Below are 26,644 nucleotides of genomic sequence, written 5' to 3'. Positions count from 1 at the left end.
AGCTCAGCCTATTCCATCATATGACTGGTCAACAGGCTATTTTATCACTTGCTTTATACCCTAGATCCTTGAGAAACTCTCTGCATCCCCACAGAGCCTTTTATGTCGTGGAGCCCTCAGTGTTTGCAGGGTGGATGGATTGTTGGATAAATGAGTTGGTGAATAGATGAGTGGATAGATGAATGTATGGATTGGTGGATAGATGGATGGGTGGATTGGTGAGTGGAAAGATGAATGGAGGGAGATATGGGTGGATGGATTGATGGATGGATGGATGGAGGGAGGGAGGAAGGGAAGGAGGTGGTGGGAATGAATGACACAGGAAGGTAAGTGTTTTCACAAAGGCTCTTTGCCTGGGGAGGAGCTTGCCCTCAGGTCATGCTCTGCACCATGACCTCACAGCAAGCTTGCCATGACTCTTCTCTTTTCAGTGGCCTTACTGGAGAGAAAGATAAGAAGGGATCTGGGTGAGGAAATGACAATTCCAGTTTGCCATTGCCGGGGAGAGAGGTACCCTCTCATCTTCCTCAGTGTAACAGCTGTTTTAGGACCTCTTGCTTGCAGAGGAAATGAAAAGTAGTGGTCGGCACACTCCAGTGAGTTGTTAAAGCAGCTCTGTGTAAATGTCCAGAGCAGGGCTGAGATGCAGGCTTGCCTTTGGAATGGCTTTCAGATTCCTGGATGAAGACCCCCTTCTCTGCTCCTTCTCTGAGCAGAGAATGGGCAGACTGGAGGGTTAATCCCCACATTCTCCAGACTCACTATGTTTGACCTCACCTCATCCATGCTTTTCTTTGCCTGATAGAACTTGCCCTGTTTCACTCGAACACTGGATAGCTCTGTCTCAAGGGCCAACCTGAGTGTTTCTGTGGAAAGGATGGTAAGTGGAGCTCTGTCCGAAGAGTAACAGTGAGAATCTGCCTAGGGAGACCCCTTTTGGGATTGGGGTGGGGTGGGGTGATTGTGAAGGTCACTGTTCCTGGCTATAAATCTGTTCTTGAACTATTTGTTGAACCTTTGTTGATACTAAGTAAGTGACCACGGGCACCTGTTCTCATGCTGAGTGCTGGTGACTTGCTATTCTGGAGTATTTCTGAGCACTTGTCTAAGAAAGTGCTTGTTGTATTTAATAAATTGCATTGATTTATTGCTTTTAATGATCTGTTGAAGCCCTCTATATTATCAGAAGTGATAGTCTTCTTAGGAAAACATGGAAGGTCTCTTCATTAGCATCCATTTTTCTATGAGGCTGCAGAGGGTGAAATGCCAGGATGCACAGTGTTCATTCCAGTGATATACTGAACACTATCAGGGTGAACAATGGCTTTGGTATAAATCAGGTGGAAGGAAGAATTGAGACCATTTGCCATAGGCTCGCTGGAGTTTTTGTGATGAAATGAGCAAGCTTCTTTCCTTTATTTCCGTGATGACAAACTCCTCTCTTAGTTTTCCACAGGGAGAAGCAGTAGGCTGAAGTGGCTCTTTAGGGAGACGCATACCTCCACAGGCAGAGCACTCTAGATTGTTTTAGCACATTCCACTTAAGAATTGCAGTGTGACAGCAGGTAAATCACTTGCCACTTTTGTGCCCATGCCTCTAGACTGTCAGTTTGTGCCTGACCCTCACCTGTGACATGCTCTGTTTCTCTCTCTGCTTCCTTCCCCAGACCCAATTGGGTCTGGAACTAGCTCTCAGATTTGCTGCATGTTGCTAACCCTGAGTTTTGGAGAGAAGCCCTGATGAGACTAAGAGGGATGCTGATAACCTGGAGGAGGGACATTGATGACGGACACCTCTGCCTCCTTCCACTTTATTTGGCTGGCTGCCTCCTGACGTCCTGGCTTAGGTTTTTCCTTTTTCTCCTGGAGAAGACGAGTGGAGTCTGGCCCCTGCTTTTACCTCCTTACAGAGGATCCTGCAGGCTTAGGAGCCCCATTTCTGGGAGCTTTCCATTTTGACAGCTGTAAATCCTGCCTTCCATGTCTTTCATTGCCAGTCTCATCCATTGAATAACAAGCTCCTTGCAGGCAGAAGGGGTCTTCATCCAGGGGTCTGAAAGCCATTCCAAAGGCAGGCCTGCATCTCAGCCCTGCTCTGGACATTTACACAGAGCTGCTTTAACAACTCACTGGAGTGTGCCGACCACTACTTTTCACTTCCTCTGCAAGCAAGAGGTCCTAAAACAGCTGCTACACTGAGGAAGATGAGAGGGTACCTCTCTCCCCGGCAATGGCAAACTGGAAGGCAGGATTTACTGTTGAATTTGTTGAGAGCTCAAAGCTCCTTGGATTCATTCTGCATCTGGTGAGAAGGAATTTTCTCACCTTGTGCATCTGTAGATTATGCTCTCATTCCAGAAGACCTCACACTAGCACCTGTGGGGTCCACGGACGGTTCTGAGTTTGAATCTAGTCTCACGCTGTGTGACCTTGGGCAGATTACTTAGTTTCTCTGAACTTCGGGGCATCCCTTAATTGCTTGATAGGGATAATAATGCCAGACTCAAAAGACTATTGCAAAGGCTAAATGAGCCAATATTTGCCAAGCACTTAGCAGCATGTGACACACAATGCCTATTCAAACACTGGCAGCTATCATTATTAGTGAAGTTTTTCTAAACATGCATTCAGCAGGCAGCACTTGAAATCGTGGCTAGCAGAGTCTCATATTCTCTGTTGGTTCTGGAGGTAAAATTTGAATGAGATTGACATACCTCTGCCTGCAAGGAGCTTGTTTTTCAATGGATGAGACTGGCAATGAAACAATTAAAATATAGCATAAGAAGTTCTATGGAAGGGTGGTGCTGGTGGGGGACATCACAGATCACGAAAGGAACATGTAGGAGGCATATCTAATCCAGTCTAAGATCTGCCACTATCCCTCCCCAGGCTGGACTGAGGCTCTGAAAGCCCACCGGGAGCAGGGAGGGATAAGGAGCAAAGGCAGTGCTGGGAGCCTCCTGTTTGTAGAGAAGCAAGCATTCCTGCAATTCCCTCCACATCCTCAGCAAGGACAAGCCAGCTGCTCCCATGATGTCACTATGCCCTTTAAAAATTGTGTTCAGGCTGGGCCTGGTGGCTCACGCCTGTAATCCCAGCACTTTGGGAGGCTGAGTCAGAAGGATGATTTGAGCCCAGGGGGTTGAGACCGCAGTGAGCTGTGACTGCGCCACTGCACTCCAGTCTGAGCAACAAAGTGAGACCCTGTCTCAAAAAGCAAAATGCAAGACACAAAAAAAGTACAAGACACAAAAAACAAAGTTGTGTGTGGTTCAACCTGATTTATCTTGGCAAGTATGTGTAGTATAGGTTGAGTATACCTAATCCAAAAATCTGAAATCTGACATATTCCAAAATTTGAATTTTCTGAGTGCCAACATGACATTATAAGTGGAGAAGTCCACATATAAATACTTCACACAAACTTTCATGCACAGTTATTAAAAACATTGTATAAAATTGCCTTCAGCCTCTGTGTCCAAGGCATATATGAAACATAAATGAATTTTGAGAGTTAAGTTGATCTGATATTGCAGGTATTTCACTAGGTGTATGCACATATTTCAAAATCTGAAAAAATTTGAAATCCAAAACACTTCTGGTCCCAAGCATTTTGGATAAGGGATTCTCAACCTGGACTTGCCCAGTGTTTTTCTTCCCTGCTATAGAGTGCACCCCTACAGGCATGATCCTGGGCTGTCTGCTATTTATACAGCATTTAGCACAGGGCATGTAACACGTTTTCATGCTCAACAATATTAATAATTAATTGAGAATACAGCTAACATTGAGATTTGCCATACTCTGTCATTCAGAAATGCCCCTAGTCTTTGTGGATCTCCCTCCTCTCCCACTCTTTCCTGCAAGCTAGTGACTGGCTCCCAGTGGGCTGGCTCTAGGCCCTCCTGCCTGTCAGGGGTTGGAGTTTGCACTGGGAGTTGTACTCATCCTGGTAAAGCGGCCAGTGCCCCCCTCTTGAAACTGGCTTTGGCCCTTTGCTCTGGCGCAGACCCCTTGCTCCTCAGGGCTCCCTGTCTGATAATCAATGCTGTCCTCATCTTCAGATGAAATGCTGCCCGGTGATATTACACACTGAATCGATTAAAAGCAGAACTTCGAACTCATTTGCTTGGACAGGTCTCCATGGAGTGACTCACTCAGTCCTCCCTTAATGTTGTCCCCATGTCTGCCGGAAACGCCATCTGCAGTTCTGAGGTGACTCCCATTGCAGGGCCAGAGAATAACTTGCATTTTCACAATTAGCTTGAATGGGAGCTATTTAATGTATTTATCTACAATGAACTCACCTTCTTTAACAGACCTCTCTTCAACTTTTGTTTATAGCTCAATTCAATCAGAACAACCTCTAAGTTTTCATGACTTTCCCTTTTTCTGTTTTGATTTTGTTCATTTGTTTTTTAATCCAACATTTACCATCATTATGCTTTCTTTGCAGAGAAAATCCTCTTCAGTCAGGTGATTGCATCCATTTCGTCTTCCCAGCCCTCCTCTAGATGGGAGGTGGAGGTGTGTGTACCAATCTCTTAATTCAGAAATGAGACAAAAGGAGGAAAAAGGAGAAGTTCAGGAGGTGTGTGATCCAAGTCTGGCTACTGGCTATGGACATTCCAGGAGGGAGACTCCATCAGAGAAGTGGAGCTGGAGTTGGGTGTTAGAGGGTGAAGGGAGGGTTTGAACAGGTGAGGGAGTGGGGAGGAGTGCCATCCGGTGCGAGAGGGAGAGGCAGCTTGAGAAAGCACAGAACTGCGAGTGAGCATACGTGCCCAAGGAGAGGGAGCCAGGCACTGCCGGGGTGCAGGTGGGGCAGAGCGGCTAGGTGTGTGGCCAGGGTGTGGAAGGAACGTGCTAAGTGTGATGGTTAATTTACGTGTCATCCTGGCTAGGCTATGGTGCTCAGTCATTTGGTCAAACATCAGCCTAGATGTTGCTTCAAAGGTATTTGTTAAATGTGTAATTTAAATCATAGACTTTGAATAAAGCCAATCACCCTACATAATGTGAGTGGGTCTCATCCAATCAGTTGAAGGCTTTAAGAACAAAGACAAAGTTTTTTCAAAGAGAAAGAGAAGACTCTCCTCGAGACTGTGACATAGACACTCTGCCTGAATTTCTAGCCTGCTGCCCTGCAGAATTTAGAGTCAAGCCTGCAACATAACTCTTACCTGAATTATCAGCCTGCTGACTTACCCTGCAGATTTTGGACTTGCCAGCCCCTCACAATCCCATGAGCCAATTCCTTAAAATAAATCTCTCTTTTTCTCTCTGTGTATATTTATATCCTATTGATTCTGTTTCTCTGGAGAGCCCTGACTACTACACCGAGTGAAGGGAGGGCTTTGCTAAGTGATCATGGTCCCAAGGGCAGCCTCTGAGAGCCCGCTCCTTTTGCAGGGTATTTGAAGACCAGACCTTGAGTCAAATTCTGCAGCCAAATTCAATGCCCATAAGACTTTCTGCTCAGAAGATCTCATGCAAAGGGAATCCCCAGGGCTCTTTAAATTAGATCTTCCATTTGTGTAGACACGTGATAAATGTGTTGGCTAGAGCCTGGCTCACACCACTTTTTCCACTTTTTGGGTGGAGTCAGTTTTAATTGACAAGAAGTGCCTCTACTGGTGGACGTTTTTTTTGGGGGTAGCTGTGATGGATATTAAAACCAATGCTCTGCATTCTGTTGGGCAGCAGAAAGATTGCTTTTTCGATAAGCAAGCCTTGGGTTTTTCTGAGCCAGTGGTATGAGAAATGCCTCTCCTGAAGGCCACTGTGCAAGCGAGTCCCCACAGAAGCATGCCGGAGCTGTCAGGTGCAGGGAGAAATATCTTTAGTAAGAGCAGGTCATGGAATGAGACTTCCCCACCACAGCATAGATGGGCAGAGGGGTTTCCACAAGGACAATTCTTAAGAATATCTGTAAAAATGCATGACTCCATCTGTCTCCTCTCTCTTCTTTGGCTTCAGATGAGATGAGCCATTTAAAAATTCCCCAACAAGGGACCCCAGGCACCAGAAGAAGTGATGAACAGATTTTCAATTTGGCCCTGATTTGCATATATTTTTTTTTTCTGGCAGTTGAAATCATTGAGACTAGAGGCCGGGATGGGTAGTAGTGGGTTTTCCCCATCTGAAGCAGATTCTTGATTGGTCTGGACAGACTGCTGGTACTCCTGGGTGCAAGACACTGACCTCAGCTTCTCCAGAGAAGGAAGAGATGGCAAAGGGGAAGGCCTGGGGCTCAGGGAAGGACTTTGCAACCCCAGTGGGGAGTCAGATCCTCAGGCCTCCTCCCCACAGAACTTAATGCTGAGCTTTACTCCCCAGTCTGAAGGTGTTTCTCTGGGTTTTGGCAGAGCCATGGTCTCCTGTTTCACTGTATTGCACATATGGCAACTTTCCAGGATGGGGACAGGAGGTCTGATTGCTTAGGGACACTCTACAGATGTCAAATGTCATGCTACGACTGCTGGATGCCACTCAATCTCTCCTCCCACAATCTTCCTTCCCTAAATCTGGCCTGGACTTGGCCAGCCAAAATCACACAGACTCTGGGAGATGGTTGGCATGAGATGTTGGGGTCAGCCCAGGGCTAAAGGAGATGCACATGATCTGTTCCTAAAAGACCTAGCAGGAAGGAGCTTTGAAGGTATTAGGTGTCCTGAGTCTGGTTACAGTGTGGTGAAGAAGCCCCAGGGCACGTCTTGGTGCTTGAAATCAGCAGAGACAGCCTTGGGAGGTTGGTCACCAGGGACCTCTTTAAGGGTCTGCAATAAGGGTTCTTCAGCTTGTTGCAGCCTGGCAGAGGACCTTGGGTTTTCTGGGTGGACAAGACTGAATCAACACAGTACCTAGTATCCCTGAAAAGAGTCATAGATTCCAGCCTGGGCTAGGACCAGGTCTGGGAGAGGAATCATGCTGTGATTCCAGGCCCTACTGAATGCCCCTGCTGGGATCTACAAAGCAACCTCTGGACAGACCTGGGTGGGGCTGTCATGGGGCTCTGGGGACTGCTGGAGCCCTAAGGGTCCAATGTCAGAGCAACACAGGGGCAGCAACCATGAATAACCCGGGCTCATGAGTAGAGAGAGTAGACAGGTGGGTAGACCAGATGAACAAATGGAGATCCCAAGATGAGAAAAAGGGTGCCATTTAGTGACAGAACAGAGGCTGGAGTCCTGGCACCACTCCTCCTGGCCCAGTGCCCCTCCCCAACTCCCTGGGGTCTTGAATGGAACTTAACTGAGAGTTCTCAGAGGCCATCATGAGACAGATGAGTTTGAGAGCCAGCAGTCTGATGTAGAAACTTTGCATTGATTCAGTGAGTCAGCTTTGCTGTGCCAGGGTTGGCTTCCCCACCCTCTCTGTGCAGACTGAGGTGGGTGTGTACTATGTGCTTAATTATAGTGCACATAACCAGAGAGGAACTACTCAGAAGCACATGTCATTTTGTTTGGGGATAATAGACATGAAGGCTGGAAAATATCTATTAGATCAACCCGTCCTGCCTCTGCCAGAGCTGGTATGATGGGTGTCAAATCACCTGGGCTTTCTTCAGCCTGTGACTCAGCGGGAGCTGGGATAGGCCTCCAGGGAGATGGCAACTCCATGTATTTCTCAAACTCTGTTCTGGTTTTCCTTGTCTGTCTACTCACTTTTTAAATCCATGGATCTTGTTCTGCCGGCCTTGCCCTCTTGTGTCCTCCCAGTGAGCCTTGACTCCTCCAGCTTCATCTACTGAGCCCCCGCTCTGTAGCAGGGCTGCCCACGCTCAGTTCTAGGGGCTCAGGCAATGATATCCATCAATCCACAGTCAAGAGCAATGTGAGACATGCCCATGAATAATTTCAATTCATGACCAAATATGGAAACCGCCATGCAAGAAATACCAATGTAGGTTAGGGAAGGGAGAGGTGGCTCTGTCTCTGCTTGTTGGAAAGGCTTCTTGGAAGAGATGGCAGCTCCCTTATCAGAGCTGAGTGAGATTCGTTAAGTGCAGGAAAGGGGTTGAGGCTTTCCTCCATTTAGTGGGGAGCTACAGCTTCCTTCTCTTCCTCCTACTGCCTGAACTGGGCCTGGTTAATATCCTTTGTCTTCACCTCATCTTTTTGGCTGCGACTGACTCCCTCTAAATCAAACCTTTGCCACCTCATCCTTCTTATCTCCCCTTTCTCTTCCTTCCCTTGTCCTATTTTAGATACAGTGGGGCAACAGGTCAGGTCTGAGACCAGGGAGGGAGTCAGGGACCAGAAACCTAGGGCCAGAGCTGCCACCAGTCTTCAGCTCCTGCATCTGTAAAATGAGGGCTGAAGGCTAATCTCGATGGACTCTTTAAAGCCCGATGTTCTAGGAATTTCCAGAGCAGTGAGCTCCCCAGCTGAGTCAGAGTCCAGAGGTGCGATCTCACAGCTGTTTCTTCCTCATTGTGATTTCCACTACCACCATCAGTCTGGCAGCCTCCAAATCTGCATCCCCAGCACAGATTCCCTTCCTGAGCCGTGGGGCCACATATCCCACTGCTCCCTCCATGTCCCTAGGAGGTGCTTTAAAATCAGCATGTCCGAAAAGAAAATCATTACATTGCATATCATTCTGATTCTGTTGCCAGCATGTGTGTGCATAGCACACTCACATCCATACACTTCTGATCATGTGACTTTCTGTTTAAAACCACTCCACCAGGATAAAATCCCAAGCCTTGGTGTGGCACAGGCTTTTACTGACCTGATCCCAGACTCATCTCTCTTGTCTTCCCACCTCCCCAGACATCATACTCTAATCAGCCCTAACTGCCTGACTCCAGACTCATCTCTCTTGTCTTCCCACCTCCCCGGACATCATACTCTAGTCAACCCTAACTGCTGAACACAGCATGATGGTTCGCACCTCTGTGTGTTAGCATGGGTTCTTCCTCTTGTATGGAGGATCATTTCCCCTGTGTTTTGCTGAGGAACTCCTTTTCATTCATCAAAACTCAGCATATCATCTCTACCATGAAGTCATCCTGGACATCACTTGTCCCAGTTAATCACTCACTCATCTTTGCCATCCTTGACCTGGTGAATACAGTCTTTATACCATTTATCAATTAGTTATAATATATTTATAAATTAGTTATAATTCTTTATACCATTTATCAATTAGTTATAATATATTTATCAATTAGTTATAATTGGGTAGTTATAGAGGATATTAACCAGGCCCGGTTCAGGTAGTTTACAGCTGTGTGGGCACCCCATCTGCTATAGATCTTTTAGTCCTAGATTTCTATAGTACAACGCCTGTCACTTAGTAAGTGCTAAAGTTTCTGATTTTCATAAACTGAACTGAAATGAACCCCAAATGCTGACCTGTGGGACTCCCAGCCCTTTGACATCTTGACCCTGCCCAAAGTCAGGAGTACATTTCCAGAGGGCTCTGCAGTGGGAAGTGGCAGTGGGAGTCTGCGTGTATTCAGCTCAAGGCATGCCCTGTGTTAGGTGTTTTCCCTTTTGCAGGCTGGAGTGAGCCCTTGAGCTGACCCAGAAGTTCTGAGCATCTATCACCCAGTATTGATGACCGTGAATTTTGCCTCCTCTCTTTATGCCTAAAGATGAAGGAAGAAATACAAGCTCATGTTACAAAGAGTATTTCCCTGGTTTATCAGCTCTCCCCCTCTCAGCTTGAGCTCAGAATGATTTCTTAGTTCTTAGCTTTTCTTCCTCTGATCAAAGTGCCTGAGGCAGTGAGCACCGGGAGGGCAGGAGCATTTCTGGCTGAGCCCAATGCTCCCCTCTTCTCGGCTGTTTTAGGAAGCTGTGGCCCAGTGTTCTCTGGTCAGGTGAGCATGGCCTGGCTGTGGGAGGGTCTCCAAAGGCTCGTGGGTCCCAGGTGCCCTGGATTGTGGAGGCAGCTGCCCTGCCTCCACTGGGAGAAGATTAAAGCCCCCTTTGCCTTTCTTCGTCCCTCCCTTTCCCACTCTGTTCACTCAATCACTCTTTTCTCTCCAATGAATTAAATGCAGAAAATCCATGAGCAGGATTTCTCTCTTCAAAGGACCAAATAACCTTTCTTTCTATTCCTCCTAAATTTTTTTCCAAACTGCAAAAAGAAAACATGCAAACAGACTTCAAGTTAAAGGTGAGAGAAAGAAAGAAAAGTTGAAGCAAAGTAATTTTAACTTGAGAAGTAGAGCAGTTTAAACCCAGAAAAAAAAATGTACACTCAGCAATATAGTCCTTTCCTACAAATTAATTAACCCAAAGTGCTTGTTTAATTAGTGTGAGGGGTAGGGAATTGAGTAGCTAACAATATCTCTCACCCAGTTTAGAATTATGTTCACAAAAGAATTTCTTCTTCTTTTCCTGAAAGGGATGAGAACGTTGCCCTCATTGGTCTGGAATCAGTAGGTACCTCATGACTGGAGGTGTATTTTCAGGTGGGCTGGGCCTTTGAAGAGGTGGCTTTTCTGATGGACCCCTCTGACTCCCTGCCTGTGGGCATGACACAGGTGGCCTGGCTGCCACCGGGTCAGGGCAGAGGCTGCCTAGCCCTGCTCCAGAGAAACAGAGCTCTGAAGACCTCCAGAAACTAGGGGTCCTGGCGCCTCAGTCCTTCCCACTCCTCTCTTCCCACTCCTGTGCTGCATATAAAGTTTTTAATTTTTTTAGATGGAGTCTCACTCTGTTGCTCAGGCTGGGGAGCAGTGGTGCGATCTCAGCTTACTGCAACCTCCACCTCCTGGGTTCAAGCGATTCTCCTGCCTCAGCTTCCCCAGTAGCTGGGACTACAGGACTACAGGTGCATGCCATTATGCTTGGCTAATTTTTGTATTTTTCATAGAGATGGGGTCTCACCATGTTGGCCAGGCTGGTTTTGAGCTCCTGACCTCAGGTGATCACCCACCTTGGCCTCCCAAAATGCTGGGATTACAGGTGTGAACCACTGCACCCGGCCTGCATATAAACTTTTTGAGTTTCCAGCTTTTGACACGAGCATGGATATTTATCACTTCTAGAGGCATTAGGATAACTCAAGTCCAAGTGTTCAGAGACCTACAGTGCAGCTTAAGACCCTGTCACAGGAATCTTTGGGGTAGGGGCATGCACAGGAGTTATAGAGGGTGGGGAGAGGGATGAGTTCTCAACCAGTGTTTTCCTTTTTTCCATAGACTCCTTTGGCATCTGATGAGGTCCGTGGACTCATTCTCAGAATCACATTTTTAAATGCACATAATATAAAATACATAGAGTTGCAAAGGAAGTTAATTATATTGAAATACATTTATCAAAATATAAATAAAACAAGTATGTGGTACAGTCATACGTGTGCTTCTTTATTAAGTCATTACAAAGCAAGATCTCTTTGGAGGCCTAATAACTGTCATATGCTTGAAAAAAATCTTTAACAATCATAATATATTAAAAATCTGATTTCTACTTTGGCAAATCATAGATATTGCTAAAACTGTGGTTTATTGCCCGCATTCATAATTGAAGGAAATGCTAGAGTTCAGTGAGAAGGTTGTGAAAATAAAGAGAGCCTTTTTTTCCTATCTAGGTTCATTGGACCTCTGAATTCTTTTCACGGATCTTTTGGTGAGTCTTTGCTGATGAATAAATGGGTTCCTTATGAATGTAACTGAATCTTTGTGTCTTCTACTACATTCTTCTATAATTTACTTGGGGAGTCTTTGCCACTCTTTGTTGGCTTCTTGAAGTCATTGAGGGCTGTGTTGTTAAGGGATTGAAAGAGGATGAAGAGGATAGAAATGGAGTGAGAACCCCCAGTATACCAGGTGCAAGACAAAAAGTACTAGGTTGTTGGGCTGTGCTGTGAGGAAAGAAGGCTGAGAGCTTGAGTATGGGGCCAAGGAATGATACATGAGCACGGAATCTCCCGTGCCTCCCAGAAGGGAAATTGTAGCTGCTTAAGATGTAAATTGGCCAAGTCACATGGCAAGAGGGAGGAGCCTTAGGGGACAGGCAGGGTGCAGGTGTGTGGGGAGGGGCATACTGGAAGGTAAAGGAGGTGGTGGAAGGTGGGCTACTGGAACAGAAAATCCACCAGACCTGAACTTGAGCCCTTTTGGGCTGTAGGGACAGGGTAGGGCCTCTTTCAAGCTCACCAGGATGCTACACCATGATTGGTGTTGCAAGTATATGGATTGTCAGGTACACCTGGCCAGACACTGTGAGTTCTTGCTCTTTCATATGTTCTCCATGGGCAAGGTGTCAGTGTCGTCATGTGTACTTAGAATATTTTCACCCCCTGACCATTTCCTTCCCATACAGCCCCTCCCAGCTTCTCCTAAGCAGCAGATTCAAGCATCATAAACAAATATCTGTTAGCCAGCTGCTCATATGCCCCCTCTTTAGTGCCCTTGATCACTAATAATCTCAGAACAGAAAAATGTTTTTTTCTTTCTTAGTTGCTATTCAGAGGGCTGGGGGTGGGTGATTGAACTTCTCTGCTTGAGAAAGAAAAGTTGCTCCAGGTAAGATTTAATTTTACTAAAGAAAATTCTGAAAATGACATTTTCCCCTTAAGTTAATATTTTTTGTCCTTGAAAACAGAACCCACACAATACAGACAGTTCCCTAAAGTCTTTGTTCTCTAACAAAGACTTAAAGCTGAATGCAGGTAGAGTCATGGAATCCTCACTTTCCCCCTTTTAACATGAAGCTCAGGCTTTTCCAAGATGTCAGGACAAATCCTAATGACCAAGCGCCCATCAGAAGCTTTGTGGTGAGAGGTTAGATACAATTCCAGGTAAACTGGAGCCCAAAGGCCCTGTTCTTCCTAATGAAGTGTGTGTGTGTAGGTGTGTAAGAGCTGACCTTGCACTTTTTAAACCATACCCAACGATGCAGAAGAGCTTATTTTTTCTTTGGAGACTGTATTGCTCTTTTCTACAGGAAATATTTGTTGGTGTTTTCTGTTCATAGCACTGTGCTAGGCACTGTTGGTCAGGAGGGAAGGCAAATGTCAGAGTAAATCAGAACAGGTGCTGCCACCAGGAAGCAAAGTGTGATGTGGGAGGTAAGATGAGAGTGTCTGGGTTACTGCAAGAGGAGGGGGCTGAGAAAATTCCCTATGAGAGGTGCCAGAAGAAGGCCACCAAGGTGACCTTGAGAACTGTGGCCCAGCTGACAATTTAAAATTACTAACGATGAAGAGAGTATTGCAGTGCCTCACTGGGAGAAGTGGAAAAGCAGGTCAGGCAGGGTTTTCTTAAATGCTAATTATGCAGAGTCTCAAAACATAAGGGACACATGTGGGTTTAGTCTTTGTCCTTTGAACCTCATTGATGTCAAAGCACTATGTCAAAGCACTTTCATGCATGTTGTTTTATTAGCACTTTGTGATAAAACTATGACATAGCATGAATTATTATTCCCATCTGAGAGCAAAAGGAGTACAAGGCCAGAGACACGAATGCCTTTGTACTCTGCCTGAGGATCATCATTGCCAAGCGATAACTTGGGCAGGGAGAGGGAAAAAGTATCACACGTAGGTGCCTGGGGATCTTGATATAAGAGTTTAGATCCCGATTTCTCAGGCTGTAAGCTCTTGTCTGCCTTTGTTCTGTAGGAGTGGGGAGAGAGCCTGCTTCAGATGGACTGGAGTGTGTGCATCTCTAGCACAACATGCTTACTGAGTGTCTGGGGAAGAGGTCAAGGTGGAGCTGAAGGCAGTGGGGGAAACCTGTGAAGACCTTCTCCTAAGAAGGAGGATAAATGCAAAATGATCTTTGGTGCCTGTTGGTATCTGGCCCTTCCTCTCTAATTCTAGTCTTTTTAATTCCTACCCAGGTGTTAGGTGATCATGTCTAAAGCAGTGACTTCTGGGGATTATTTATCTTTCACTTTGGATATCTGATCAGAATAAAGCACCATCTTAAAGCCAAGAAGTGATAATGATGGAAAATGGGCCGTGGCATGATGGAGGCAGCAACCTTTCCACCTGTTTGTAAAACACTGAAAAAATTGTGATCTCAGATAAGGAAGTGTCCTCCAGTGAGAAAGGAATTATTTCCCACCGACCACATGATAAATGTACAGGTGAGTAAAACTTGGGCAGTTGAGGGAAAGTTTATTGAGACAAATGGCTGGTCATTCAGGCCCGAGAGACAGAACTAGAAGGAACTCAAATGAGGCCCGTGGTCAGCTCAGCCAAGGGCAGGGTGAGGGCTGTGGGGCCATAGCATTCAGGGGCAAGTTTCCACAGGCGACTTCTTCCTTGGTCAACTCTGGTAACTTTCCCCACTCACAACTTCCACCGCACTGGCACTTGGTCTTGACCTGCCTCTTCTCCTTGTTAATTAATTTCCTGCTTCTGATTGGAATTGCCATGGGTGATCACTTCTGCATCTAAAGGTAATCAATCCAGGGATGAGTGTACTTTTATTTTCACAATTCTGTTTCCTGTCTTCTCGGCCCACAGAGGCACTTTCTCCTAGATGTACTCAGCACCCACACAAGGATGAGAGGGCATCTCAGGCCCTGGAATGCCCCAGGGAGGGGGTCCTGAAAGGACACTTCCTAATTTGTATTTTGTTTGACACTAATCTAGCATTTAATGTGCACTAGTCATTGTTCCAATTGTTTTACAAAATTAATTATTTAATCCTCACAACCACTATACTCCCCATTTTAAAAAAGGAGAAATGAAGAAACTAAGACCCAGAGAGGTTACATAACATGGCCAAAGTCACACAGCTATCAAGTAGCTGAGGTAAGATTCAGATCCAGTTAGTCTGGCTCTAGAACAACACCGCACAATACAAATAAGATGGGAGGTACCAATGACAAGTTCACTACATAATTAAAAATTCTGTAGTAGCTACATTAAACACATTTTAAAAATAAACAGGGAAATTAACTGTAATAACTTTTTTCTCTACCAATCTAAAATGTTATCATTTTGACATGTAATCAATATTGAAAAGTATTAATGTGATATATTCTTTCCTACTAACTCTTCAAAATTAGTGTGTATTTCACACTTAACAGCACATGTCAGTTCAGACTAGTTTCATTTCTAGTGCTTAGTAGCCACCATGCTGAGCAATGCTTCTTTAAGTCTTGTTCTTCACCAGTGGGCTATGCTGCCCCTTGGCTAATCTGCCCATGAGCTCAGAAGGACCTCGAAGGTAGGGCTTTAGAACAACTGCTGGGTAGCAGAGGTGTGCCCGTGATGCGCAGACACAGGGAGAAACATGGTGGGAGACATACCAGTGACACTACCACCCCCGTACATCAAGGAGAAACCCAAAGATTCCCATCCCCTTGAGAAATTGGAGAAGGCTTTTCCTCGAGTTTGTGGGCATTTGGAGAGCTGAGAAAGTGTCTTCTTGAAGACTGCCCAACGCTGTGTGTGCAGCAGATGCCTGGAGCCCAAGGAAGAGCCTTGCTCACTAAGAGCGACCACAATGAAGAAGCCACACCCATAAGGCCAACACCGTGGCAAGAAGAGAAGGAAAATGGAAAGTGTTTCCAATTTTCTCTAGCAGTTCCTGCATCATAACTACCCCTGTATTCTGTCTGTCAGTCTGTTGTTATTTATTTATTTGGTTGTATTCCATTTTATTCCTTGAATGGATGGGATGTAGTTTACAAAGATAGTTGGATGATGGCAAGATGACATAAAAGATTCCAAAACATGAGGCAGAGGAGAAGTAAGAATAGGAAAGATGAATGGAATCAGGTATGAAGTGGGTTCAAAAAGTGCATCCCTTAGGGTTTTGCATAATTGCTAGAGATGGGCTGTATTGATTGGAATCTAAGCTTCCCAACAGCCTAGGTCAAGAGGGAAGCACAGTGGTTACAGGAATCACAGTGTAATTAAACAAAAACAAGCAGGAGCTAGAAGCAGGGTGGGAGACATTACTGTACCATTCAGAGGCCTGAGAGAAGCTCATCTTCTTGAAAAGAGACATCATCCGGTCTCAATGCTATCCTCAGCAGGACTCTGGTGTAAAATCCTCCCTACCCATGCACCCAGAGTTTCCTTTCCTGCCTCTGTTTAGACTGAGGGCTTATCTCCAGCTATTCTATAGCTATTGTGCAGCATACAATGCTTCCCATATACTCAGCACTCAGATAAACTGGCATAATCTGGGGTCAGTTTAAATGATTTAGATCAATGCATTTTTGTGCGGAACTACTGTGAGTTCACCAAAGCCTGTCTCCCTCCCTCCTCAACACTTACCATGAGTGCTTTTCCCAGCCTTCATTGCAACTGGGTGTGGCCTCGAGACTGAATGTGGGCAGAAGTGGTTGGAAAGTAAATGTGTTTGGTCTAAAACCCCTTTCCCTATCTGTTGTCTGGAAGGAAAAGGATATTAGGACCCACAGGAGGGTAGAGTCACAGGAAAGAAGAAGCCTGGGCTCCTGGAGGCCTGGAGGAAGGACATGGAACCGGAAAACCTTAACTGGACTGTGATGTACATGAGAAACTAACTTCTATTGTGTTAAGCAACTGGGAATTCAGTATTTATCTGTTAGAACCGCTAGCATTACCTTAGCGAATACAATTCACTGCTGGGAAATACTCCCTAAACACAATTCCTCTCAATCAAGAGGAATTGAAAGGTTTGAGTAGCACTAAGTTCAAGGTTACATTCCCTGACAACTAGCAGGAGTGCAAATATTCTCTGTTGCAGGGAAGTAGGGAGGTGTAGAGCCTTATGTTTTAACAGTCACCCAAGGTGGGAGTAAGATTAACATACTCTTGTCAAAATTGTGTCACCTTACAAGAACTCCTGCCTGAATAGAAAGCTCTTATATCTCCTTTTGGAGATAAGCCAGGATGTACCTGTAGGTAAGGCCAAGATTCTCTTCAGAAAGTCATTTTGGATCTACCTGAACACATGGGACAATGATAACCAAGGCTACACAGCTTTATATGGTGAAATATGCTCTAATAATTTTTGCTTGAAAGAAAATGTAAAACAGCTGTAACCCTATGACTGTTGTGCCCTTAAGAACAAAACAAAACTTGCACAGTTTACCTGTCCAAGTCCCCTTCTTTTTTATTTTAAAACTACTTTATTGGCGGGGCATGGTGGCTCACACCTGTAATCCCAGCACTTTGGGAGGCTGAGGTGGGCAGCTCACGAGGTCAGGAGATCGAGACCATCCCGGCTAACACGGCAAAACCCTGTCTCTACTACAAATACAAAAAGTTAGCCAGGTGTGGTGGCGGGCGCCTGTAGTCCCAGCTACTTTGGAGGCTGAGGCAGGAGAATGGCATGAACCCGGGAGGTGGAGCTTGAAGTGAGCCTAGATCGTCCCACTGCATTCCAGCCTGGGCAAAACAGCGAGGCTCCGTCTGTCTCAAACAACAACAACAACAACAACAAAACTACTTTATTGAGGCATGGTTGACATGTAAGGAACTATATGTATATTTAATATATACAACTTAATGAGTTTGGGAATAAGTGTCCATCCATAAAACCATCACCCTCTTCAAGGCCGCAGACATATCCATCACCTCCCAAGGCTTCCATGCCCCTTTTGTTTCTATTATTATTATTTGTGGTAAGAACACTTAACATAAGATCTACCCTCTTAGCAAATTTTAAGAATACAATACATTGTCGTGAGCTATAAGCTGTATATGGTATAGTAGATCTCCAGAAACTGTACCCTTTGACCATCCTATCCCCATTTCCCATTTCCTCTCCCCCAACCCCCGACAACTACCCTTCTACTACTTATATATGTTTGACTAATTTAGATTCCATAGATAAGTGAGATCATGCAGTATTTGTCTTTCTGTGCATGGCTTTTTTCACTTCACATGATGTACTACAGGTCCCTCCATGTTATTACACATGGCAGGATTTTCCTCTTTTTTAAGGCTGAATAATATTTTATTGCATACATATACTACATTTTATGTATCCATTTATCCATCAATGGACACTCAGGTTGTGTCCATTTCTTGACTATTGTGAATAATGCTGCAATGAACATGGGAGTGTAGTTAGTCTTTGAGATTCTAATGCTGATTTAAATTCCTTTGAATAAATATGAAGAAAAAAGCTGAGGCCTCATATTTCCAGATTTCAAATTACATTACAAAGCTATAGTAATCAAAACTGTATAGTGCTAGTATAAATATAGACATACAGACCAATGGGACAAAATAAAGAGCCAAGAAATAAATCTATGCATGTAAGGTTAACTGATTTTCAACAAGAGCACCAAGAATACAAACTGGGGAAAGAATAGTTTCTTCAATAAATGGAGTTGGGAAAACCAGATCTCTACATGCAAAAGAGTGAAATTGGATCCTTATACCATACACAAAAATTAACTCAAAATGGACTCAAGACTTAAATGTAACACCTGAAAACATAAAACCTCTAGAAGAAAACACAGGAGAAAAGCTCTGTGACAGTGGTCTTGTAAATACATTTTTGGATATAACACCATGAACACAGGCAACAAAAGCCAAAATAAATAAGCAGAATTGTGTCAAGCTAGGAAGCTTCTGTACAGCAAAGGAAACAATTGGCAAAATGAAAAAAAAAAACCTACAGAATGGCAGAAAATATTTGCAAACTATACATCTGATCAGGGGTTAATATTCAAAATGTATAAGGAACACAGACAACTCAACAGCAAAAAACCAAACAAACAAAATGAGTCATTAAAAAATGAGCAAAGAACCTCAACAGACATTTCTCCAAAAAAGACATGCATCAGTGATCAGGGAAATATAAATAAAAACCACAACGGATATCTCCTCATGCCTATGAGAATGGCTATTATTTAAAAACAAAAACAAACAAACAAAAAAAAACCAAGAAGATAAGCATTGGCAAGGATGTATAGAAAAGAGAACCTGGTACACTGTTGATGGGAATGCAAGTTGGTATGGCCATTATGGAAAGCAGTACAGAGGTTCCTCAACATTAAAAATAGAATCACCATATGATCCAGCAATACCATTTCTGGATATTTATTCAAGTCCAATTCTCATCCTGGGCTTTAGTTTCTAAGCATAATGAATGTTAAATGCATGCGATGGGCCAGAATTGCAATTCTACAATCTATGTGTATGATGCCAAACAAACTCTCTAAAATACTTATATGTCATATCTATAGTAAACATAATTCTGTTCCCATTGCTCTTGCAAGGTTATAAGCACAAGAGAACCAGGTAAAATCACAGAACAGGCATTTCCAGTTGCCACGCCCACTATACAAAGTGAGATGGCTGTAATAGTTACGGCCGAGGTCCTGTTGGGGAGCCTGTGGAGAAATGCTTCTCCCAGAATAACACTGTGGGCACACAGTTGTGCTTGATGACCATTGATGGGTTGTGATGGGCCCTTCTGTCATCATCACAATAAGCGTTAAGGGAGGCTTCAGGTTTGTGAGCCTTGCTAGTGTGCAAGGCTACTTTGCTTCTGATGAGCGCTTGTCACTGAGTCATCTGCAGAGCTTGGTGATCTGCCCAGGAATGAGCTCATACATTCTGCAGATTCCAGGGAACAGACAAGAGCAACAGCGTTGAAAGAACCAAGCGAAGGTACCAACTAGAATCTCTGATGCTGGGCCAGCCCTCCTGCGGTGTGGCCTGGGCAGTGGATGTCCCCCCGCAATGGACACAGCCATCTTTAATTTCAAACTTCACCCTGACTGCACAGGACCTGAACTTTTGTCCTTAGAGGAGGTAAAGCCAAACTCTGGCTAAAGATTGAGAAATTCCCAATAAATAATCCCAGATCTGATTATTTTTTTTTCCCCCTCATTTGAACTTTCAAGTATGGTCATAAATCATTCTGGATTTTTGTTCCACAGTCTGCCTTCTTCTGGGAAGGTTTTAAGATGGGGCAGGATTGTGAGTGGATGCTTCCTTACCATAAAGATTGGATGACTGGGATAACTGGGATGCTGGGTTCATGGGGTCTATATTCCAAAGTACCTTTAACCTAAGCTCAGGGCTGTGACCTGGGGCGGGGGGACTTTCTTGTTTCATGCCTTGCTGGTTATCCATTCTCCTCAGGTTCAGGACCCTGAAGAAGGCATCCATGTCCAATTATGAGCATGTCCTATTATCTCATTAGTAAGCACACAAGTCACCTGGGCATCTTGTGAACCAGCAGTTCCTTCCTGAGTCAACAGCTCTGGGGCGGGGCCTGAGACCGCATGTCTAACCAACTGTCAAGGGATGCTGATATTGCTCCAAGGACCACAAACTGCATAAGAAGGGCCCAGGGGATCGTGTATAGAGTGATGTTTGGACAAGGTGTAAGTCCCCACAGCTCACCAGCACCTGCAGTGGCGGGAGGAGGGGTCTGTGACGAGAAGGGGCTGCTATTGGTCTAAGTGAGAAGAGAGCATCCAGGAGAATGGTTGTCTGGGGCCTGTGGAGCACATCCCTGGTGGGCTTCTTTCCACTGACCTTGGCTTTGTGCTTTTGTGCCTTTGCTTTTACAAATTTGGAAGGGCCTTATCGTGCCCTGTGATTGAGCTAGGTATTTAAGTGTTGAGCTAGGTATTTAAGCAATCTGAGAATATAAGCAAGCTGGCAAAAGGCACCTAATGGAAAAGCCTGCCCTGGTGCAGAGGGGCTGCTATGCATTCTCTGCTCCCTGACGGGCATCCCAGGTCAAAGCCCAGCTCTTTCTTGTCCTCTTCTCCTCCAGGGATGCTAAAGAGGGGGACACCTCCACTCTTGGAGAGGTTTGGCTCTTTGCATCCTGACATGTGCATGTTTTCCATTTTATAGGAAGAAATGCGTCTTGGCTGAAGGCCCATGTTTTGTCCCAGTACATCCTTTTTACCAAAAGTGCCATCCCCGGAGCTGCCAAGAGTGTTTACGAGAAAGCCATCCAACAGTACGTTGGCTGTGGGAGCATGGCCTGACCGTAGACGTGCCCTTCCCCGTGCCATGAACCATCCATCAGACAGCCTGGCACATACTGTTGGTGTCTTTATTTTTACCCCCAAATGTAAAGCTGGATTCTTTCATCCTTTTTTTCTCCTTTTTTTCTTTTTTCCAGCTGGGAAAACTCCTGTCAGTGGATGCGGTGTCCTTTCCAGATTCAATATTATGCAAACTGCATATCGGCAAATGGAGTAAACAAATATGTCCATGAAGTTTCTGGATGCACAGAGAGAGGGCCTTTACCAATACACAGGCACAGACCTGCCGATCTGCATGGGAATGACTGAGCGCCCTTGGCCAGCCCGTGGCCATCTCCACTGCCATCTCTCTCCTCTGCAACGTGTCTGAGCACTTGAGATAATGGGCCATTCTGCTGCCCAGCAGCAGAGGACAAGAGGTGGCACACAGATCTAGGGGTGACTGTAGGTTAAATTGGAGCTGTCAATGGCTGGGTCCAGGGGGGTCCTTTCAGGGAATGAGAGTGAAGTTGCCCCAGCCAGTCCTGCACCTGCTCTAGGCCTGGCCCTCTCCCCTTCAGCCCCACCCACCACTATCAGGCTCCTCAATCACAGGCAAGACTGTGGGCATGTGTGCTTTTCAGCTCTGTCTTCCCTGCCTGTCAGGTATGGACAGGAGGCATTACCCATACTGAGTCTTCCTGGTAGAGAGAGTTTGGCCCAGTCCCCTTCTCATCACAGACTTCAATTTCCAGGCATAGGGAGAGTGAAAGTGTGTGTGTGATGGACCAAGGCTGGCTTTAGTCCTGCAATTCTGCAAAGTGTAGGACACTTCTGCACTGTGCTGATCCTATTGCAATAACCCTGGGAGAATAAGTACTTTAAAAATTTTCACTTCTAAGCAGATGAGAAAACAGATTTAAAAGGATAAGAGTGGATTTTTTTGAAAGGTGGGCAGCAAATGATTGGCAAAGCTAGCGTTTAGACCTGGGGCTGTCTTTTAACAAAAATCTCCTACTTACTGTTTTTCAAAATGGTACCATGCTTCCCCAAACACCCCTGCATTCAGAAAACCAACCAACCAACCAACCAACCAACCAACCAACCAACCAAAAAGGGACAAGGACATCTAAAGGTCCATCTTCAAAGCCTGAAATGAAATGTTTATCTATCTGTCCTCCACATTCCACCTCTTCTACCTTGGCTGGCTTGACAGATTTTTCTTGCAGCTTCTGTCCCCTTTGTTTGTTGACAGGGAATCTGCCTGCTTTCTTACATGCTTGTTTCTTTGGACAGATAGAAATCAGCATGTCCTCTGCTGGTTTATGGTGGGGTAACAGGGCCTTCTCACCATCACCTACCTTGTGGGATCTGGCTTTGCAGAAGCTGTTCACCCAAGTAGACTAGCTTCAGTCACTATCAAACATATTTGAAGTCTCAGAATTACCGAAACAAATATTTGCAGCCATGCTAGCAGGGCTCCTGATAAACAGGCATGTTTGTCTTTATTGTTTTGGATGTATGATGAATTCTGAGATGTCAAGAGAAAATGTCCCCAGACTCAATTTCACATCCCAACCAGTGTCCTGTCCCTGGTGCCCAAGGTGTGTGTTGCGGAGCAGATGGTTGTGTCGTGGGGAGACAAGATTGAGATGAAAATGCATAACCCCCTTGCATGGGCAGCTCTGAAAAGCCTCCAGCAGCTCTTGCAGGGGAAATGCTGGGATGGGAGGTTAGTTAGGCCACAGGAGGAACAACTGAGGCCAAAGCTTTATGTGTTTAGTGGTTAGACATCTTGTTGTGGAGGCTATTAATGAATTGGATATCTGTGATCTGATTTTTAGCACCTAGCATGTATTTGATATTTCATATAGGTCTTTGATTATTAAATTGTAAATAGTTTTAGATCTTTCCAGAATTTTCCAGAATTTCACCAACTCCATTCTTTTCGAAAGTGGGGACATCAATCAACTAAAATATTCTTTGGCCAATCACTGTGCCCACTCGATGTTCAGCTCCAAAGCCAATAAAATCTTTCAAGAATACCCTAGATAATACCTGTTGAGGATTATTGTCAGGCTGGCTTATTTGAGTCTCCCTCTTTCACCCTAAGACGTCTAAAATAGATGATGGAGACTATCGCAACAGAATTTTACCGATGAAATTATTTACCAAGGAGCAACACTAGGGAAGTGATTAATGGGTACACTGGAAAACTTATTTTCCCCACGTCATTGCCAAAACTCCTAATCTTTTGCATGTCTTATCTGACTTTCCATGCCAGAATATATGTTGAATATACTTGTATCTCATATTGCCATGCTTATCCCTTAGAGATGGCTTTTCAATTATTTTTCCATGTGTCTCCCATCCATGGACAATGTGGCAAACAATGAAGTGACCCTCCATGATCTCCAGCTCCTGTTCACATCCTGTACAGTCCCTTCCCTTGAGTGTGGGCAGGACCTGTGACTTGCCTCTAACCAACAGAATATGGCAAAAGGATGAGCTGTCACTTACAGGATTACATTGCATTTTATGAGACTCCCTCTTGTTAGCAGATTTAACTAGAAACTCTCCTTGCTGGCTTGATGGAATAAGTGGCCATGTTGGAAAAGCCCACAAGGGGCTCTATGAATGGTGAGGACTTCTAGTTACTGAGGGTAGCCTCAAACTATTAGCCAACAAGAATCTGGGGCCCTCGGTCCAAAAACACAAGGGAAAATGATTCTACCATCAACCAGAACAAGCTTGGAGGCAGAATCTTCCCCAGTTAAGCTTCCAGATGAGATCTCAGCCTGACAGATACCTCAACTGCACCTTATGAGACTCTGAGAAGAGAACCCAGCTGAGCAGACACTGTGAGATGATAAATATGTGCTTTGTAAAGCCACTGAATTTAAGATAATTTGTTGTGCAATAACAGAAAAGATACATACCACTCAGGAGTTCCTGGTCACGTGCATTGTATGAAGGCCTCAGTGTTGTTATTTTGAAATCCTCCTGTGTGTCATCTGAAACTTACTCTCTGTGTGCTCTTGAAAATGAAAACTAGGTAACCTGCTAGAGGAAAACAACAAATACTGCTGGATTTGAGGTTTATAGTTGTTAATGCCTGTGTCTATAGGCTGCCATGTCCTTTTAGAATTCCAGGTCTGAATGCCTGTGAATGCATCTTTACTTGGTAGTTCCACATCAAATGAAAAAGATCCCAAACAGAACTTCTCATCATTCAGATCTACTGCTGCTTCATCACTTTAAGCTTTAGGAAACGACACCCCTCCTCTCTGAACCTGCATCCCCATATCTCCCCGACTTCCCACAGCCAACTGTTCCCTGGGCCCTTGCCCAGAAAAAAAAATGGTTCTGGGGGATTCCTGTCCTTATGTCTAGAGTAGAAAAACACCACAAAGTTCCCATGAGTTGGGGCCTTTGTAAATTGTCTCTCTGGGTTTCTATGGGGTCTTTGTTTTTTTCCAAGGACCAAAGGCACTCTTTCATCTGAGAGAGAAGAAAGTCCCAAGCCTCAGACCAGAATAACAGACAAGAAAAAAATCACAAAGGCACTGGGTCCTGGAAGCGCCCCCAAGTCTCTCAGGTTTGCTCTAAACACAAGAGAAAGGAGGTGGACTTCTGCTATGGACCCAGGTCTCCCTGCCTTGCCTTTCCAGTCTCTTAAAACTACACTATTAAGGATTCAGAGAAACCATATACAAACACCCTCCTATATTAAATGACATTGTGTTAGCATCCAGATAAAGCTAGCCAAGGTTTATTGACTAAGGAATGTCTTCACATCCTTACTGAACTTCAGCATAGGCAAGACTGCCCTTGATAAATCATAGGGCAAAATATTTCTCAGTATCTGCATTATTGGCCAAAATTAAAAGTCATAAGAGTTGCATTTTTCAAGTAAGCATAATACAAAGGAAGTGGTGTCTGTTCAGATGACAAAGCAGAAGTGTAGGAGCAGAGACTTGTACAGAGTCTCTGAAAAAGTGTTAAAGCTCACTAAGAAATGTCATCTGGGAAAAGAGGAGGAACTAGCCCCACATACAAAAATTAAAGGGATAGGGCAAAAGACAAACCATGAAGTCAGTGCATAATATAATGGCTGTATCATGCTTTACAATGCAGTGCTCAGATAAGTAAGTAAAGATTAAAATGAAAGAAATATAAGGATACGAAATGTAAGATGGGGCCAGAAACAAGGTCTTTACTCAACTTGTGTGCCATAAATTCTACTATATTTGGCAGAAATATAAGGCATATTTGGTCCTAAGTTTTCTAGCCGCCAATGATGAAGGAAAGAGACTCAATTGCATGAATTGCACTGCCCCCAAACCAACAAAAGCAAAAGTTACTCAGAAGAACCAACGAAGTTCTGCTTTTGAGTCCAGAGACAAAAGTTCTTCATGAAGGCAAGTGAAAAGAAGACAGGGTGGGTGCGGTGGCTCACACCTGTAATCCCAGCACTTTGGGAGGCCGAGGTGGGCAGATCACCTGAGGTCAGGAGTTCGAGACCAGCCTGCCTGACCAACACGGAGAAACCCTTTCTCTACTAAAAATACAAAATTAGCTGGGTGTAGTGGTGCATGCCTGTAATCCCAGCTACTCAGGAGGCTGAGGCAGGAGAATCGCTTGAACCTGGGAGGTGGAGGTTGTGGTGAGCCGAGATCACGCCCCTGCACTCCAGCCTGGGCAACAAGAGTGAAACTCCATTTCAAAAAAATAATAATAATAATAGACAAAGTGATACAGTGAACGGTGTGTGCTATGACATTAAATGGTACACGCAGCTGCAAGTATAAAGTCATTCCTTATAATGTTCCTCAGCATAGGCCACTGCAGCACCAAAGTGAAGCCCCTTCAAGCAATCCCCAAGGAGGAATAGATGATGCAATGCAGCCTCGTGATTATCTGACTGTCTGATTTGGTCCAAAGGAAGATTTTAGTCTCTGGAGGAAAGATGCTGTTCTATTCCCCTCATCAGTAGTGTTATTTTCAACACTGAGCAACAGTGAATTTGATGTTCTTTTATTATAGGTTACATGTTACTTTTGGAAAATGGCCACTCAGGCTGGATAATAGAGCAACAGTCACTAAAAACTGAAAACTGTTAGTCTGATGAGAATAGTGACCTGCCCAGTCGTGGGTGAAAGATGTACCTGAGTGCAGGTCAGTGTTCATCACAGAGAACATCTTAGGTTCTTTTCTAAATTGTGGGCAAAGGCACAGCTGAAGCCACTTAAAATTATTTGTTTGTATTGGTGTCTTACATTTTATGTGCAATTCATTCTTACGTATATTACATATTTTGTTAACATGTAAATGGCATATATTTTGCCCATTACAACTTTCTAACTGGCTAACATTAGCGTAGAAAGAAGTTGTTAATTTCTAAATAATTATTTTAATTATTTTAAAAATATTATATTTCTAATCATTTATCAATTGATTCTTTTATCTAGAGTTATCTCATCCTTAAGTGGTAATAATTGAACCTTCTTATTTCTTGTGGTAGAAGATCCTTTTCTTCATATTTTTTTAACCTTATTACACTGTCTCCTTTGACTTAGTGATATAAGATTGAGGTTTTAAGTTTTCCCCTAATATTGAACTTTCTTTGCATTCCTAGAACAATCCTTACTTAGCTATGGAGCAATAAATACTCTTTTTGCTTTGCATGATTCTATGTGGTAAGGTTTTACTTGGCTACTGCAAGGTCAAATTTCCCCTGAAGGCCGGGCGCGGTGGCTCACGCCTGTAATCCCAGCACTTTGGGA

At 44.5% G+C, this 26,644-nt stretch overlaps 1 long non-coding RNA gene across 6 annotated transcripts; it reads left to right on the top strand.

Annotated features, from left to right (window-relative positions):
* Nucleotides 1-504: 504 nt before the first annotated feature.
* LOC117062636 lies at nt 505-25,373 on the top strand. Of its 6 annotated transcripts, none has more exons than XR_004428477.1 (7): nt 505-596; nt 806-880; nt 1,668-2,305; nt 4,457-4,679; nt 11,551-11,588; nt 13,806-14,054; nt 21,017-25,373. It is a non-coding gene; the product is annotated as an uncharacterized LOC117062636 (long non-coding RNA). The 6 variants fall into 6 exon arrangements; XR_004428476.1 differs by adding an exon at nt 1,447-1,565 and having other exon boundaries at nt 528-880; XR_004428478.1 differs by adding an exon at nt 10,363-10,429 and having other exon boundaries at nt 529-880; nt 4,457-4,591.
* Nucleotides 25,374-26,644: the final 1,271 nt, after the last annotated feature.

The sequence above is a fragment of the Trachypithecus francoisi genome, unplaced genomic scaffold, assembly GCF_009764315.1.
Source record: "Trachypithecus francoisi isolate TF-2019V2 unplaced genomic scaffold, Tfra_2.0 Lachesis_group17, whole genome shotgun sequence".
In the NCBI taxonomy this organism is placed as follows: Eukaryota; Metazoa; Chordata; class Mammalia; order Primates; family Cercopithecidae; genus Trachypithecus; species Trachypithecus francoisi.
Note: the sequence above shows the minus strand (reverse complement) of the source record. Positions and strands in the feature narration are given on the sequence as shown.